The 17,891-nt window shown below is 34.8% G+C and overlaps 1 protein-coding gene across 4 annotated transcripts in view; it reads left to right on the top strand.

Moving 5' to 3' along the window:
• Positions 1-17,891, top strand: part of RGL1 (ral guanine nucleotide dissociation stimulator like 1) — a 306,958-nt gene that overhangs the window by 187,951 nt on the left and 101,116 nt on the right. The window lies entirely within an intron of this gene.

The raw sequence follows: 17,891 nt of genomic DNA on the forward strand, positions 1-17,891 counted from the left end.
TGTCTTGATTTTTTTCCACCTCTAGTCATTTTATCCATTTTTACATGTCCATTTATTCCCTTATTCCACATTCTCATCCTAATTCACATTAAAAAAATATCCTCACACTTCATTTCTGTGACTTTACATGCTCTTCAGTTTTGGTCCTATGGACAATGCAGTTGACTTGTGTCAAACTATACAATTTGAAAGGAAGTTCCTTTTTTTGGATCCAATTAGGGTAGCAATGCAGCATCAGTTATGTAATATGTTTGTGCAATGATATTTGTTATGTAATATAATGATCATTTATAGCCAGATAGCTAAATCCATCTTAAATTCAGGAATATTGTGTCCCCATCCAGGGACAGTGCTTTCTTTGTATCAGATAAGTTGTTGGTGGTTATTAGCTTAACAATTAAGTTAAATCACATTTCTGCAAATGGAAATGTTGCAATTCTGTGTGTGTGTGTGTGTACACTTCTGAGAATCCAAACATGCAATTACTACTGTAACATAGCTATTATACCTTTCTGACAAGAGCAGCTTATGTTTTGTTTGGTTTAGACAGTTATAATTTCCTGTAATTCCATGACCTCTATCCCATTAATACCAGTCTAAATATTTATTTCTAGGCAATTTTTGTAATGGGAAATGGCATTTCTCTTTAGAAATTTGTTGAGCTCCTAATGTCAATCATCAATAGTCAGTAATCACTGAGGCCATTGATCAAAGTTGTTGAAAATTCATATGATTTATGATTCATCATTGTCTTGGGGATTCCTCATTTGGTATAGTGAACAGGACACTGAATTTGAATCAGAAGGGATCTGTGTTCAAATTCTTGTTCAGATAATAGCTATTAGTTTTTCTCTAGAAATAATGCTTGATGTTGGAAGTGAGCTACTACTATTGTTATTATTATAAAATAGTATTGTTTTAGAGGCAGCACTTGAAAACAGTTGACTTCAACACAAAAGGCCTGTTTCTTTCCTTACCTTTAAGATGCCGGTTATTTCTCCTCTCTTAGAAACACATAATGCACACTTCCAGCTTGATTCATGAACACAGTATATGAGAAAGTGTGACATTTCTCAGAGGTTAAAGCTCTCTCTACTGTTTATATATAGGAAAGTTCTGTGAGCTAGATTTTTTTTTCTCAGCTGACTTGAGTATGACATATATAATAAGTATTATAGGATGTCTTTCTCTTCAAGAAGCTGAGGAAACCCTTATTTAAGTCTTGTGCAACTTGTTTATGGGCAGATTGAGAGAGAAGAAAGGAATTCATGATCAAGAAGATACAAGCAAAGTGATGGTGGAGGTGAAAGGGAACAAAATGGGTTTGAGGGAGATGAGTAGTCAGTTCCTTGAAAGATAAACTAGAAGAAACAGTCTTTTTAATTATAGATAGAGGTTAGCTTTACTTGGCCTTTTTTGTGATAAATTCAAGCATCTTGAGAGGTCACAGGGTTGTAGATTTAGAGCTGGGAGATGGCCTCTAAAGTATCCAGTTCAACTTGAGACAGATGAGGAAATCATCCTCCTAGAGGATAAGTGACATGCCCAAAGTCACATAGGTTATAGTAAGAAGCAAAGTTAGGTTTTGAACTGAGGTCTTTGTTTCCATATACCTATTTGCTCTTTTTTTTAAAGTATGTAAAGCAAGAAGCAAATCAATTATTTTTTATATGAAGAATTGACTAGAGAAATGGCTTCCTCATCCTAATATTTGTTTATGTGTTCATTTGTCCCATTATGCTTCATGAATTCAACTTATTTTTTGAAATTGACACTTGTTTATAAACATCTTTTGAAATCTAGATTGGATGATAAAATCAGATTTTAGATAATACATTTATATGGCTGGTTGATTATTTTATATATCCATTTCATCTGATACTTCTATCTGTTATAGTATATAATACAAAAAAGTACAGGTTTACTTTTTATTTGAAATTGATATGAATTCTTGATGAGAAAAATAATAAACAGTCATTGGCTGAAGGTAGTTAGCAAACTGAATAAGAAAGAAGTCTGGTAAAATATGATTCAAGGAGGCAGAAAAGACCTAGCAATTTTCAAAAAGAAGGTCCTAATATTATGGCAGGATCATATCTATGTAAGAGAGGCAATTTGATCTTGCTTCTTGGTAGAACTGTAAGTAGCAATTTTTGCAGCTGGAGCAAATGGCAAGCAGTTTTGGAGATGGGGGTTATGTTGAGAGATACTCCCTATCTCTAACATTGTAAAGCCACTGCTAAGGGTACCAGGTCCCAAACAGTGAAAATATTTACCTGCATTATCACTCACCTGCATTCAGGGATGCTGAGAGAAAGAACTCTAGGATCTTCTTATCCTAACTATCTTACTAATTGGGTGCTAAGCTCAGTTGTTCCTAGCTGTTGAATTACTTTAACCTCTAAATTTCTGTGGCCTGGGCAATGTCCTATTATCTTTGCCCTAGTTACAGTTCTGTATTTGGGCCATCTTGGTCATTGCCTATCTTTTGCTTTCTCTAGCATTTTTCATTAAAAGAATGGAATTTAGTATGAGGCATTTCTATTATGCCAGTCCAAGGGAGGGTTTCTTTATAAGTACCAGAAGGTACCTTGTTTGTTATAAGATTGTTTTTCACCAGTACTATGATCCTACAGTCTGGGCTCTGAGATAATGTTGTACAGTGAGGCTTCACAGAATTTGTTTACTTCAGTAACAAAAACTTTGCTCATTGTAAATTTGTAGATGCCAAGCAAAGCTTTGTGTGCAAAATTTAGAACCTGGCATGGGAGAAAGAAGCTAAAACAGCTCTAAATGAAATCCCAACTTACTTTTGTACTGCATCTTTCAGGCAGAAAGTATTGAAGACTGCTTGGCAGTCCACACTTCACACAGTAAACTTCTTGCAATATATTTGCACTTGTGTCACATAACTGGTTGATTAGCTTGTGTATTCATTTCCTCTGATACTCCCACTCTGCACAGTAAGAAGTCAAAACAAGTGCATATTCCCACTCTGTGTTTTCAAAAAAGCAGTTGGCTGGGTAGCATTTAAATTTGGCAGAACAATGGAAGCAATGTAAGTTTCAGAGAATAAAGATCTCTTTTATCTTTAGTTTGATTCAGCATCTAATTCTGGATTGGAAGAGAATATTTTAGGTGGTAGAGCCATAGCAGGAGACTTAAGTTACATTTAAATCTTGATAAAGTACAGAATTCAGGGAAAATCAGAGAGTTCACAGTAATCTAGAGTTCATTGATCTAGAGCTGGGAGGAACCTCAGATGTTTAGTTTCACTCTTCCATTTTACACAGAAGAAAAATGAAACCCAGAAAGGTAAAGCCATTTGGTCAAGGTCACAGAGGGAGTAAGTTGTAAAGTGGGGCTTTGAATCTATATCCTGACATCTCAGTCACTTCTCTTTCCCCTGTGCCATATTGTTAATTTGACAGATCCATTTTAAGTTCTCAAGTCCTCTTCTATACTTCAAACTGTTCATTCAGTTCAGAGGAAATATATATCTTTGCACATTCCTAAATTTGGATCTGCTCAAAGAATATGAAGTTTAGTTATTTTAGTTGGATGAATTTGGAAATGTATACATAATGATTCTAGTATTAGAATTCATGTGGTAGTGGTATCACTAAGTTTATTAAATTAGCATGAAGTCAGCAAGTACTATATAAGTTAAAAATCATTTGAATTTTAGACTCTATATAGAGGCTCTTCATTTAGTCTTAATCCATGTTTATTTGTATAAGGAGTACTCACTGAGTTTGGTGGGATGAATCCACATGAATCACGTAGTTTGGGAGCATCTCAGGCTATGCCAAATGAGGACTAATAATAGCTTGGATGTAACTTTTTTCTTTCTTCTAATCAGTTCAAAGTGTTTCCTATATTTTATTATCCTCATGGTCACATCAAGGTGTGAAAGGGAAGGTCTATTCTCGGTTTACTATTGGTAAAACTAAACCCCAAAGAGATTAATGGTGGTCTAATTAATCACATTGAATTTGAATTCACATGTGAATTATCACATTGTAAATCAGTGATCAAAAACATGAAAGTTAAGTTTGGCTCGTTCTTCACTCATATAACAAGTCTTTTTAATTCTTCCTTTGAAGGAGTCTTCTATAATCTGACTTTACTTTGTCTATGCAAGCTTCTATTTCATTATAGTAGTTTCCTAGATCTGCCTCACTGCCCGCCTATTTTATTTCTGTGAACCTCCTTTCAGTTGCCTAATCTTGAAAACATGGCATCTTCTTTAACTCAGCCCTTTCCTTGATTTGATAATATCCAATCAATAATTTGTCAAATCTTATGGATTTTATCTAATCTCTTGAATCTATTCCCTTCTTTCTACTTATATATGGCTAGCACTATAATAAAATCATTATGACCTTTTATCCATATTATTTGAAAATATTTTTGGTATCTTTTTCCCCCTTATATACCCTTTTTTTCCAGATTTCTATCTCTTATTCTGGGGGTCACTTGGATATTTATAGCATCATTTGTGGGGCTATACAAAATTATCGACTTATAGAACTCAAATAGTGGGAAGTTGTTCTACCTAGTTTTTAGCTCATCATTGCTACCGTTGTCTTAACAAATGAATTTACAGGCTGGGTGTTCCCCTCATCTCCTGCTTTATAACAAGGAATACTTTTTAAGAAAAGGAAGAAAAAAACTCATTAAAATTAATAAACATGTCAAAAACACAATGCTATGTTATGTTTTACACACATGGATCCTGACTAATGCAGAGAGCAGAGATGTCTTCTTAGATCACTTCTTGGAGGACATTTGCTTTTTGTAATTTTGCAACTTTTTCCATTGTTTTGTTTAACTGTGCTATTCTAAGAGCTTCCTAACTAATCTTGCTGCTTCCAGTCTCTCCCTCTCCAACCTATTCTTTATGTGGTTGCCAAAATAATCTTCCTATTACATGATTCTGAGAGTATTATTTCCCAGCTCAGAAATCTCCAGGCACTCCTTGTAAGATACCTTAGCTTGCCTCACATTTTTTTAAAACAAGCCTTATTAAGTGCCTACTATGTGCCAGTCACTGCTAAGCACTTTACAAACATCTCATTTTCCTCAAAATAACCCTTTAAAGAAGATGTAATTATTATCATTCTCTTTTACAGTTGAGGAAACTGACTCAGCAGCTAAGTGACTAGCCCAGCATTACATAGAGAAGTATCTGAGTTCAAATTTGAATTCATTTCTCCCGATTTTAGGCTCAAAACTCTATCCACTGTATCACTTACCTAGTTGCCTGTAGTTCTCTCCTACCTTGCTAGTCTTCTCTTAAACTCTACTTCATATACTATTCTTTTTAGACAAACTATACAGTTTCTCATTGGACCTTTCCCCACCTTTGTGAATTTATACATTCTACCATTCTTGAATGTTATTTCTTCTTAATAATCCACTGAAAAACTACTGTCCCTCCAGATACACATCGGGCATTAGTTTCTCTTGAGAGCATTTTCTGATTCCGAAGGCTTACTACACACTTCCTAACAGAAAGTTCTTTAACTTCCTTAAATTTTTTTTAGAACTTTATCTATAAAATAGGAATTATTAATAAGGTAGAAAGAACTAACAATATTATTCTAAGAACTGATTGAGATAATACAATGAAGTCCCCATGCAAAATCTAATCCTTTGTCTCTATGATATGATACCAATATTATATTTGTCTATGAGACATATACCCTATTTAATTATAAACTTTTTGACAAGGCTTGTATTGTTTTTGTCTTGTATCTATAATACCGAAAACAATATTTTGCACACAGTAGGCCCTTAATAAATGCTTATTGAGTTGAATTGAATTGAATGATAGAATTGAAATTAACTTTCAAATCTGGAGTCTCATCAATTTGAATGTGGAATGCTGCAACAGTTTCTTAACTCCAGCCCCTCTTCCTCTAATCTTCTTTTACTAGACATATATGATGCACTAAATAAATTGCTTGAATTAAAATTAGAATTCTGTACTCATTTTACTCCTTTGGTACTTTAGAGAGCAAACTGCTACATTCAGTATCATAGAATCTTATAGTTAAAAATAGATATAGTACAAAGAATCAATTTTGTACTTCTAAGGAGCAACTTTCTAACAATTAAAACTATTCAAGAGAGAAGGGGGCTGTTTTGAGAAGTAGCCAGTTTCCCTTCACTGTAGGTCTTTAAGCAAAATCTGGATGACTACGTATTGGGGATATTTGAAAGAGGATTCTTATTCAGTTATGGAGTGGTCTAAATAATCATTGAACAGATTTCTGCTGGTTCTGAAATTCTATAATCCTATAAACTAAGCCTATCTAGCCCAAACTGCTAAATAGTATAGAATTCCCTCCACAAAATCCTTATTTATTTTGCAAATATGTATTGAGGGCCTACTTAATGTCTGTATACCAAACTTTGGATGTCCATGGACAATCCATATATATGCTAAGTGAATACATACTCCTCATTGAAGTGTTGTCATTAAGGACTCTGGGTTCCTAAATATTTTTGTACCAATAGGTCTTTCCCACTTGTCTTTGATCCCCATTCTTGTTAGAAAGGAGAGGGTAAATATATTTAGATTGGAGCAAAGATTTGACTTGGTGAGTATAGGAACAGAACAATAGTTTAGAAACCAAGTGAAAACATAGCCAGAGGATAACCCAGAGCGGGGACTCTGTATACTATATCTGTTACATACTTATATCCAAAGAACTTCATAAAGGACTATGTAAACAGTAAATAATCAATAAGTGTTGTTTTACTGATATGAAAAATGCATTTTTTCTTTGTAATTGGCAACCAGTCTTTCACATCTTTGTTTAACATAGGTTACTATAAAGAAGAATGGTTATTTTTCTCAGTTTCTATTCATTTAGAACTGGATCTACTACCTTTTGAATGAATATTTCCTCTTCTTTATTCTCCTTAAAAGATAGTATTTCCCAGCCTGCTTCTTCATCCTATTAAGATTTATAGCTGTATCCCACAGTCAGTCATATTGTTAGTCTATCTTCATTTCTCATTCTTATTTTTAAAAATATATTTTATTTCATTGAACATTTCCTAATTGCATGTAAAATTTTTGCAATATTCATTTAAAAAAAATTTTGAGTTCCAAATTCTTTCCCTCTCTTCAGTCCCTTTTCCCTCATTGAGAAGCAGTTTGATATTGATTTTACAAGTGAAGACATGCAAAACATAATTCCATATTAGCCATATTGTAAAAGAAAATGGACAAAAAGGAGAAAAATAAAAACAAGGTTAAAAGATTATGCTTCAATCTGCATTCAAGTTCATCCATTCTTTCTCTAGAGATGGATAACATTTTTCATCAGATTTTTCATTTGTCTTGGATCATTATCTTGACAGGAGTAGCTAAATCTTTCACAGTTGATCATCTTTACTATCTTTTTGTTAATGTTAATACATTGTTCTCCTGCTTCTGCTCCCTTTATTTTACGTGAATTCATTTAAATCTTCCCAGGCTTTTCAGAAACCATCTTGCTCATCATTTCTTCTAGCATAATAGTATTCTATTGTAGTTATACACCACAACTTGTTCAATCATTCCTCAGCTGGTATACAATCTCTTTGCCACCACAAAAAGAGCTACTATAAATATTTTTGTACAAATAGGTCTTTCCCTCTTTGAGCTCCATTCTTGTTTAAAAGGAGAGGGTGAATTGAATATCTCTATATTGGAGCAAAGACTTGACTATCTGAGTAATTAGAAATCAAGTGAAAACATAGCCAGAGGGTAAATCAGAGCATGATCCTGGGAACCAGACTCCTAGAATGAAATATCCTCTGTTGCCACTTCTGCTGCTGACTTAGAGACCTACAAGACTATTCACTCCAACCCACTCATTTTTAATAGATGAAGACACCAAGGACCAAGTTAGAGAAAAGGTTTGCCCAGGATCACATAGCAATTAAGTGCGAGAGTTAAAACTTCCTTCAAGAGCCAGGATTCACATTTCATCATGTGAAATGAATTTTACCTGGGCCCATGAGTTTATATTCTAGTGAGGAAGATAACAAATGTGTGGGGAAAGGAGCTCACCACGGTGTAGAGATGGCCAGGGAGTGGCATGAGGTTCTGGTTGCAATACAGACAAGTGAAAAGCTGACATAGGAGATCTAGGGGGCCAAGGAATATAGTACATAATTGCTTTGGAAGGCAAGAAGAGAGTAGAGATTATGATGATGTCAAGAACATAGAAAATATTGGGAGAAGATGGCTGAGAAGGGCCTTTATTTAAGTCATTACCAAAAATTTCACTTGCTTCAATAGAATTTGAAGATAAATTGTTGGGTAGGAGTGGGATAAGGAAGTAGGAGAGAGAATAATCAAAAGAGATTACTGGATTTTGAAGTCCAGGGGAGTGATTCTTTCATTGCCACTTTAAAAAAAAAAAGGCTTGGGTTTTATATCTGAAATTTGGGTAATAGCATAATGATAAGAACAGACTGTTTAGCTGAAAGCAGAGCTGTTTCTATGATAGTGAAAAATATGAGAATATTCTCTTTATGGAATAACTAGAAATACTCATGTGATTGGTCATTCACAGATCAAAATGATAAACTTTTTAAAAAATTCAAAGTATTAGGAAATTTCATTCCATTTCTCACTCTGTCCTGAAAGAAAAGAAGGAAGAGAATTTATTATTCTCTCTAGATAGCTGGAATACAAGATCCAATGGAGCTTTCTATGGAATTTCTGATGTTTTGGGAAAGCTTTGATGTTTGGGGGGGTATTTTCTTTGTAGAATGGACTTCATTCGAACTGAATATTCTGAATCCATATAACAACTCACAGGCTTTGGGATGATTTTTTTTGTTATAGGTTTTATTCACACTTCAGTATTATTTTTTAATAAATTTTTATTGAAGTCCTTTGTTTTTTACTTAATTATCATTTTCCCTAGCATCTTTTTTCCTCCCCTTTCAGAGATTCATCCCATATAACAAATAATATTTTTCAAAAACAAAGAAAAGGAAGAGGAAACAATTAGCACATCTAACCAATACTTTGAAAGAAGTCCTCTATTTGTCTCTAATATTGTGTTTATTTCCAAGTTATGACTCTTTTCCCTCTTCTGCTGTAAACACAGTACTATGTTTATTCAGTTATTACAGCTTAATCTTTTTTAAGGTGGCCCTATTTTCACTAACTATCCTCCCTTTATACTCAAATCTCCTCTTCTCCCATTTGTGATTTCTTTTTTCTGGTTCTGGAGTTTTGCTTGTTGTCTAGTAGAATTTTCCTTTCTTCCCCCCCTCCCCCTAAAAAATGAAATGAAATTTATTTGTTAGTTTTTTAAATTTTTATTTTCTGTATCTTTTAATTTTTAAAAATGTTTTATTTTTTCTAGTTACATATAAAAACAATTCATTTTTTAAAAAAAATTCAAGTTCCAAATTCTTTCCTTCTCTTCTTCCATGCTCACCCTTTTTGAGAAAGAAAGAAATTTGATATAGATTATATGTTAGCACTTTTTTAAAGAAAAGATTCTTTTTTTCCTTTTCTTTATAATTTAACCTCTCTTTTGTCTATTCTGGACATCGATTCTTTAGTTTATGACCCCTATATCTATTTAGTTTTTCTTTATTCTTACTATTCCTCATGAAATTAAGATTTTTGAGGTATCTATTTTGAGTTTTCTCTTCTAAACAATTCCTGTTAGTGTCTCATAGACATTGCTCTTGGTTCTTCTTTGTTGTTATGCTTCACTTTTAGAAAAATAGCAATTTCTATAGGTGACAGAAAGCACATTGCCCTATTATAGAATTCTTCCAGTGTCTCTGATTGTATATTATGTTATTGACCTTTGCTTCTCTTTAGTCATTTTTCATTTTTTGTCTCAAATATCTGGTCCCTGGATCCATATCCCACAATGAAAACAGAGTTTCTTTTTTTCTCCTCTACTCAGTCATTATTTTGAATTCCTCTTCTATTCTCTTATAGGTTCTCTTCTTCATCATAGTTATTATATTTTCTGTTTAGCTTGATTAGGGTATACTACATATTCAGAGGAATTATAAAATTCAGCTACTTGAACTTCTATTTGTCCTGGAGTTTATAACCTTGATTTTTTTCTTTTTCTTTTTTCATAGAGGTGATCTATAGATTCTTCAGTTGGCACTTTGTTTTCTTTGTTCAGAAGTTCTGGGCAGTTTTCTTGTATTATTTCTTACATTATAGTGTTCAGGTTTTTTGACTTGCCATGTTCTTCTAGGACAAAGCTTCTTAAACTGTGTGTTGTAACTCTATACTATATGTGGGGGTTGCAAAATTATGATTGCATTATCAGTAAATGCTGAGCTTGTTTACTTGTTTTATATACCCATATACCCATAGTTGCATAAAAATTTCTTGGGTGAAAAGAGACATGAGTGGAAAAAATTTAAGAAACCCTATTCTAGGAGATGTATAATCTTTAAGTTGTCTCCATGTATCCTATCATTATATATATGAAAAAAATTCATAGGCTCCTCTGCCTCATTTTTTTTGTTGCTATTTTTTATTTTTTGTTTTGTAATATTGATTCATAGGTGCCTGAACTTTCTTATTAGACCTGGAGATCATATTTCCTTCTGCTGATAATGTCTTCCATGATAGTTTATATCCTTTTGCTTAAGGTCTTTGAGTTTTCTTCCCCTTGAGATCTTTGGTCATTTAATTCCCCACCCTATTTTCTACTATTTCTCACTTTCTGATTTCCTCTATTTTCATGATAGATATTAAAACCTCTCATCTTCCTCCCACACTAGTCAATTCACTAGCCAAGATTTCATTCCCTTGTCACTTTTGGGAAAACAGAACTGACCTCACCTGGATTCTGGGCTCTTCCTCTGTTCTGTCTCCTACTTTTACTGAGAAAAGTTCTTTGGTTTAACAGTTCAGAGAAGTGCCATGACAACTGTCACTGCCTGAACAAATTTCTTCCATTTGGATTTTGTATCTCTCTGGTACTAGGAAAAGGGAGGAGTTAGGGGACACAGTTGAACTCTTATAAGCCCAGATGCATGTTCTTCCTTGTTCCTTCTGTTCCTCAATTCTTTGGCCCAGTAATACAGAACACTACCACCTGGCTATCATGACCTGAGACAATTTATGCCATTTGGCGTTGGAATCTACCCAACACTGGGGTGAGGGGAAAGGGGAACTATAAGCCCAGATACATTTCCTCTACTTCTCTACTGTGACTGAATTTGTTATAGCACAGACTAATGCTATGGGGCTATGCAGTCTAAGGATGTTTCTTTCATTTAGAATTAGGATCTTGGTGTCATTGGGAAGAGGGAAAGAGTATGGGACATAGCTGGGCTGGACACTTTTCTGAAAATGGAGGTTCTGGAAGGAACCAACCAAACCAGAGGAAGAGTCCATGGGGGCCTATGTTTAAAGAACTCCAAGAAGTGAGTATTCCTTACTTCCTCAAGAAGTTAGATGGTGCAGTGGAAAAGGCCCTGCACTTAGAGTTGGGAAGACTTGAATTAAAATCTAATCTCAAACACTCACTAGCTTTGTGACTGGGTAAATTTCTGTTTACCTCAGTTTCCTTATCTCTTAAATGAGGATAATCAGAACACCATTTCTTAATGTTGTTATGAGGATCAAATGGTGTAATATTTGTCAAGTGCTTGGATATTTAATAAATGTTTGTTCGCCTTTCCCCCCATTCTTTGGCTGGCTAGCTCTAGTAAGTAGTTAAGAAGTTTTGCTCATTAGTCAGCTTAAATTTGCTTCTTTCCACCTTCTCTTCATTGTTCCTAGTTTTGCCTTGTAGAATAAACAGAACAAGTCTACTTTTTTCCACATGACATTGCTTCAAATACTTGAAGACTGATATCATCCTGATCCTACTATATCTTAATAAAAATCTTCTCTACTTTCGGACTCAGCATCCCCATTTCCTTCAACTGATCTTTATGAAATGATTTTAAGTCATTTTACATAGAACTTTCTTTAGTTTATCAAAAAAAAATCCCTCTAATCTTTTTTTTTTTTTCAAATAAACTACTTCCTAGTTATGGCTTTTCCCTCTTGTACCTGTGAAGGTATCTTTTTGAATCCAAGTGTAAAGCTTCTTCTATGTCATGTAAGAAGTCAGTAAGAAATATGGAAATTAACTCAGGATTTGTCACACTTCATATTCTATCTACTTTAATCATTGAATAAAGTGATTTCTCCCCTTTAACCAGCAAGCTCTTTCCACAAAGTCCTTTTCATTATTGAATCAGTAACATAGAAGTCAAGGAAGCCTTTTGAAATTCTGGCAATTGTCACATGAAGAAGAGAGGGTTCTGGGTCAGACAAGAATGGATAAGTTGGCTCCATTCTAATGACAAATTAAGAAAATAGAGTCAATACTAGAGGTACTGCTATTCAGGGGCAGGGCTAGAAAACAAAACTCCCTATTCTAGGGGAACCTAGGAATTCATTGGAGATCAGAGAATTCTTTAGAGAGACTTATTTCTATAGGGAACTCTGAGGAATCCTGACAAGGAATCCTCAATATGAGCTATATATCAGGCAATTATAAAACAGAAATATGTATTTTAATTGCAGATCCTATGACATTTTCCATGAAAACATTTGTGCTAACTGGAGAAACCTGATTGAATTCCATTTCACTGCTGGCAGCATTGTGCATTCTGGGAATGCTTTAGAAGTCACAATTTATTGGTCATCCACAGTAGTGGATTTCACTGTAAGGATACAAATGTGACAAATTAAATATCCAGTGGGCAAAGGTAGCAAATGTTTCACTAATGAGAATAGGATAACAGCTTCCTATAAAAACTAGAAGCAGCCCCTATATATACCCTGTCATACTTGCATGTTGACAGGGAGAGGATATCTGATTCTTGCTTAGATGACCAATGTGAGAATCTCCTACTTTTTAGTTCCAAACTGAGAATTACCACAATGGATTCATTTGTGTACCAATACATTTTGTTTCCAGATGTCTTCTCCAAGTGCTTATCCTTTTTAACATTGGCTCTTTCTCCATTAGTGATGACCCTAGAGTCATAGTTCCAGAGGTGGAAGGGATCTGAGAGGCCTTGAATCTACTCCCTCAGGAGTAGTGAGTAGTACCTCAGTGAGGCAGCAAAAGTACAGAAAGGTTAAGAATATACAACAATTTATACAACAGATTATACAATAATTATCTGAGATAAAATTTGAACTCTGATTTTCCGACTCCGAATCCAAATCCATGCCCTTTCCACTCGACTTTTTTGCTACTCAGCTAGCATTTCTAGAGTACTTTTAAATTTTTCAAATTGCTTTCTATACCTTATCAAATTTGATTCTTTTCAGTACCTCCTGAGCTAGGTACTATCATTATTGTAACCTATCTTGGACCCCACTCACTGTAGCCTAGTGCTATGGACAGGATAGGTACCAAATAAAGATACTGAATTTCAACTCCCTAAATTGGATGTGCTCAGACTTAGCTTCTCTCTGGGAAACGTTTCTTATTTACCAGACTTTGCCATCATCCCAGTCAGTGTTGCTTTGCACTCTTCTTTCTCAGGAGGTAAATAATGGCTTTTCATGAAAAGGGAGATTTAAACTCTATAAAAGATGCTTGTGTGATGTGGAGGGATGTCAGGCTTTAATTCAGCAATGAGTTCTTAGATACTTTTCTTTCAAACTTTTCTCCATTCTGAGCTAAAAAGATTTGGAAATTTACCTTTTGTGGATATGGGGATAATGTAATCTAATGCTTTATATGTACATTTAGGACCAGATTTTTAAAAGCTATTATATATGTATGATACATATGTATATATATGTATGTATGTATGCACGTATGTATATATAGCTTTTAAAACTTGGGCTTGAATGTTAGGCTATTTAAGTAGCCCCAATAGCACTCTTTGTTGGCTTGGGCTGGCGTGATCAATATGTCTGTTTTTTTTTTAGTTAGCATTTGTACAGAACTTGAATATTTTCACAGCCCTTTACAAATAATATCTCATTTGATTTTCATACAAATCCTAGGAAATAGGGAAAGTGAGGCAGATGGCAGTTAAATCCCATATCCAGGATCACACAAAATAAGTGTCTGAGTCAAGATTTGAACTTAATGGAAGCCTGCTGGGTCCATAACCCATGGACTGAAACCATCCTCTGCTAATTTTTGAGCAGTTACGTGGCACAGTGGAGAGAATACAAGACCTAAGTCAGAACTCACCCAGTATTTATTAGCCTCAGACACTTATTAGCTGTACGACCCTGAGCAAGTCACTTTACCCTGTTTGCCTCAGTTTTCTCCTCTGTAAAAATGAGCTGGAAAAGGAAATGGCAAATCAGGATATTTGCCAAGAAAACCCCAGAACTGGACATGACTGAGAAATGACTGAACAATAACAACAGCATCCTGTGCAGGTCCAGCATTCTGACCAATATGCCACTGCCTTAATAAAGGAAGAAAGACTTGTATTAGAATTTATGGAGTTTCCCTCCCAACTAGCAATCAAAGGAAGCTTATCAAGTTTCCTCTTAAAATATCAAGCACAGTGTCTTTTTGATTAGAGGAAGTAATTGTTAGATTATGGAAATAGATTTTTTTCTGATTGTGAGTATCTTTTTCCAGACCATGCTTGAGAACTGCAATATGGTATATTTTTTATCTTTCTTCTTTCTCCTTTCTTGTCACTCATCCCACTGTTCAAATAGATAATAAGAGGAATACTAGTACTTTGACCATTTAAAATCTAAGATTTAAAGTTTTTTTTTTCCTATGAGAAACTGGGTTTAGAATGACCAAAAACTAGTCAAGAAACAAAAGTAGTTCTTTTGTGGCCCTCATATCAGGATCATGTCAGGAAAGCAATGGTCTCTGATTAAATCCAGATTGAGCTGTTTCCTGTTGTACGGTAACCCATGGGGCAAGTGCAGCCCACAATGTCTTACTCTGTAAGTCTGTTATTAAAAACTGGCCTGCCAAGGACTTTTCCCCTCCTTTCCTTTTAAACTTCAGGAGAGAGTTGTTGAAATATTACAAATAAAAACAGACTGTAAATGATTTATAGTAGTTCCATATTTTACTGACAAAATTTAAAATGTAAACTTCTAAGTTTTGTTTTTGCCAGTCTGGACATAGGCATATTAAAATTAAAGGGCATGCTGTGTTTTTCTCTCTCTCTTTGTACAAGTATCAAAACTTGCCATTACCATAAAATGATAATTACATTTTAAATCTGTTTAAATGCATATTACATTTAAATGCTGGAAGATACTTGTTCATCCTCAAAATATTTCTCTAATTCATAACTAGAAGGGAATCAAAGACTGAACTTGTCTGAAGAAATAAAAAATATAGAAATATATTGGCACTCTCACACTTTTTATCAATCTTTGTGAAAAATCCTTATGGGCACCAGACTGATCATTATTATTATACTATTTATCATGGTGATAGTGATGCTAATTTTTTGCCTTTATAGAAAATGATTTTCAACCCAGACCTCAAAAGATTTTGCATTCTGTTTTCTTATATAAGCACTATTGTTCCCCATTTACAGATAAAGAAACTGAGGAACAAAAGAGGTTAAAGGAACTTGTCCAGAGTCAGGCATGCAAATGAATATTTTTCAGGGTAAAAGGAGAAATGAAAGGAAGTGACTGGATTAATGAGTAAAATAATTCCACTCTTCAGGGAGAACTTTTGCTTCCTGCCAACTCCACTTTCTGGCAGAGAAAGGGACCCACTTCATCATGTTCTTTGACAAGCATTTTTCCCCCTCTGTTTGAGTCTTTTGGCTACATTTATTTCCACTGGAAAAAAAGTCTTTTAAAATAGTCATTAAATTTAAGAATGGATGATTTAGTTTGAGATTGGAATTTAAACATTTGGCTTATACCAATGATAGCAAAGTAGAAGATGATCTGGCAATTTGGGGAGCTCTGAAATTGTAACAGAATAAGGTAGCAACTTTTGAATAGGACTTTGAAAATCTTTAAAAGTTCAGGCATTTCTCTTGTTATTAGTAGTTTTCATTGAAGTTTATTCTTGTTGAGAACTACCTATAACAACTTAGTATAATCCATCCTGGAAACTGTTTTGGTCAAGTTTTTGAAGTGGCAGAATAGAAAATACAAACTATTTACTTTCTAAACTGAAAGAGAAAGAAAGACTCTTACTTCAGTTCAGTGGATATATGTGTGTGTGTGTGTGAAAGCCAAAAAAAAGCACTTCTTTTCAGAATAGACTGGCCTCTCTTAAAATTAAAAAATAAAAAAAAAGGTCATTTATATGTAGTATTTTGGTTCACTGCAAAATTTTAAAAATTATTCAATATTTGATGGATATCATCATGACCACTTAATAACATTTTAAGCCCAGAAAGGCTAAGTTAGGTCATGCTTTGATTTCTTTTGGTGTCAAGAGGTTTCTATAAGCCATAAAGAATGTCCAGTATTTGCTCTAACCACAAGATCACACTAAGGAAAGCACTTTTCAAAAATGAAATCGGGAAAGAAAGCCAATTCTAATGTTACAAATCTTGCTGGTAGGATTTTAGTGTATGTAAATCAAGGGTAGTAGGCAAGTAAATGAGAAAATGTTGGTCACTAAAATTCTGTACATTCTCTCCATTAGGCTCTTAGAATTTAAGCATTTATAAGAAAACAAACTGATTCTTTATATGAATTGGGGTAACTAGTAGCAGCCACTAGTTTTCAAGGGAAACTGGCATAAGTTGGAATCATAGTGCCCCTACCAGCAAGATTTGTAACTCATTTATTACTTGCTTCTATTGCTTTATTTTCTGTGAATTTACATATTCCTAGAAAACAGGGCTCACATCTTCTTCCTTCCCTCCATCCCTTTCTCCCTCCCTCTCTTCCTTCCTTCCCTCCCTCCCTCCCTTTCACATCTCCCTCCCTTCCTTCCTCCCTCCCTCTTCCCTCCCTCCCTTCCTTCCTTTCCAATTGGAGTTAAGTGACTTGCCCAGGGTCACACAACCAGGAAGTGTTAAGTGTCTGAGGCCAGATTTGAACTCTGGTCTTCCTGACTTCAGAGTTGGTACTCTATCTACTGCACCACCTAGCTGCCTCCATATTTTCTTTTTTAACTCTCTGAGAGCTTAACTCAGTGCTACTCTATTCACACAGTGGATGACAGTAACATTTGCTAATTAGCTGAAATACCTAATTCTAATATGCATTGAGATCCACAGATGAAAAGACCTCCTGTGGAGGCTCTGTGACCTAAGACACTCAGCATTCATTGTTGGGAAAGCAGAGGACTAGAGTCTTCAAGGAAAAGGTCTGAAATGGAGTTGCTTCTAAGGAACATTTTTTGCAATATTCTATGTGAGTGTGTCTTTGGAAGATCAGCAGGAAGGGAGGCATAAGATGGCATTGGGTAATACTAGGGAATGGCAGTTAGTCAGAATCTGAGAAATCCTTCAGAAGCTACCCTGACAAAACATGTCGGCAAGCTAACCCAACCCCAGAAGAGACACAGGTAACAGTCTGACTCTGAAGTAACACTTATAATACGGGGAAAGGAGAGAGAGACAAAAAGGCAAAAGGAAGCAGATTGTGGAGCAGAGGATTCCTTGGCATGAAACCGCATGATATGGCCTTAGGCAAAATCTATAACATCTCAGGGTTCAGATTCTAAATTGTAAAACAGGAGGGTTAGAGTAGATTATTTCCAAATCTCTTTTAGCTCTGACTTCTCTGACACCAAAAAAACAAAACAAAAAAAAGAACATTGTTCTTAAATGTTGCTTTACTGGAAAGAGAGCTAGACCGACAGTACCCTACTGGCACTTCTTAGCTGTGTGCCCATGGACAATATCCTACTGGCATTTCTTGGCTGCATGCCCATGGACAAAATTTCTGAGCCTCTAGT

Source organism: Sarcophilus harrisii, chromosome 4 (genome assembly GCF_902635505.1).
Source record: "Sarcophilus harrisii chromosome 4, mSarHar1.11, whole genome shotgun sequence".
In the NCBI taxonomy this organism is placed as follows: Eukaryota; Metazoa; Chordata; class Mammalia; order Dasyuromorphia; family Dasyuridae; genus Sarcophilus; species Sarcophilus harrisii.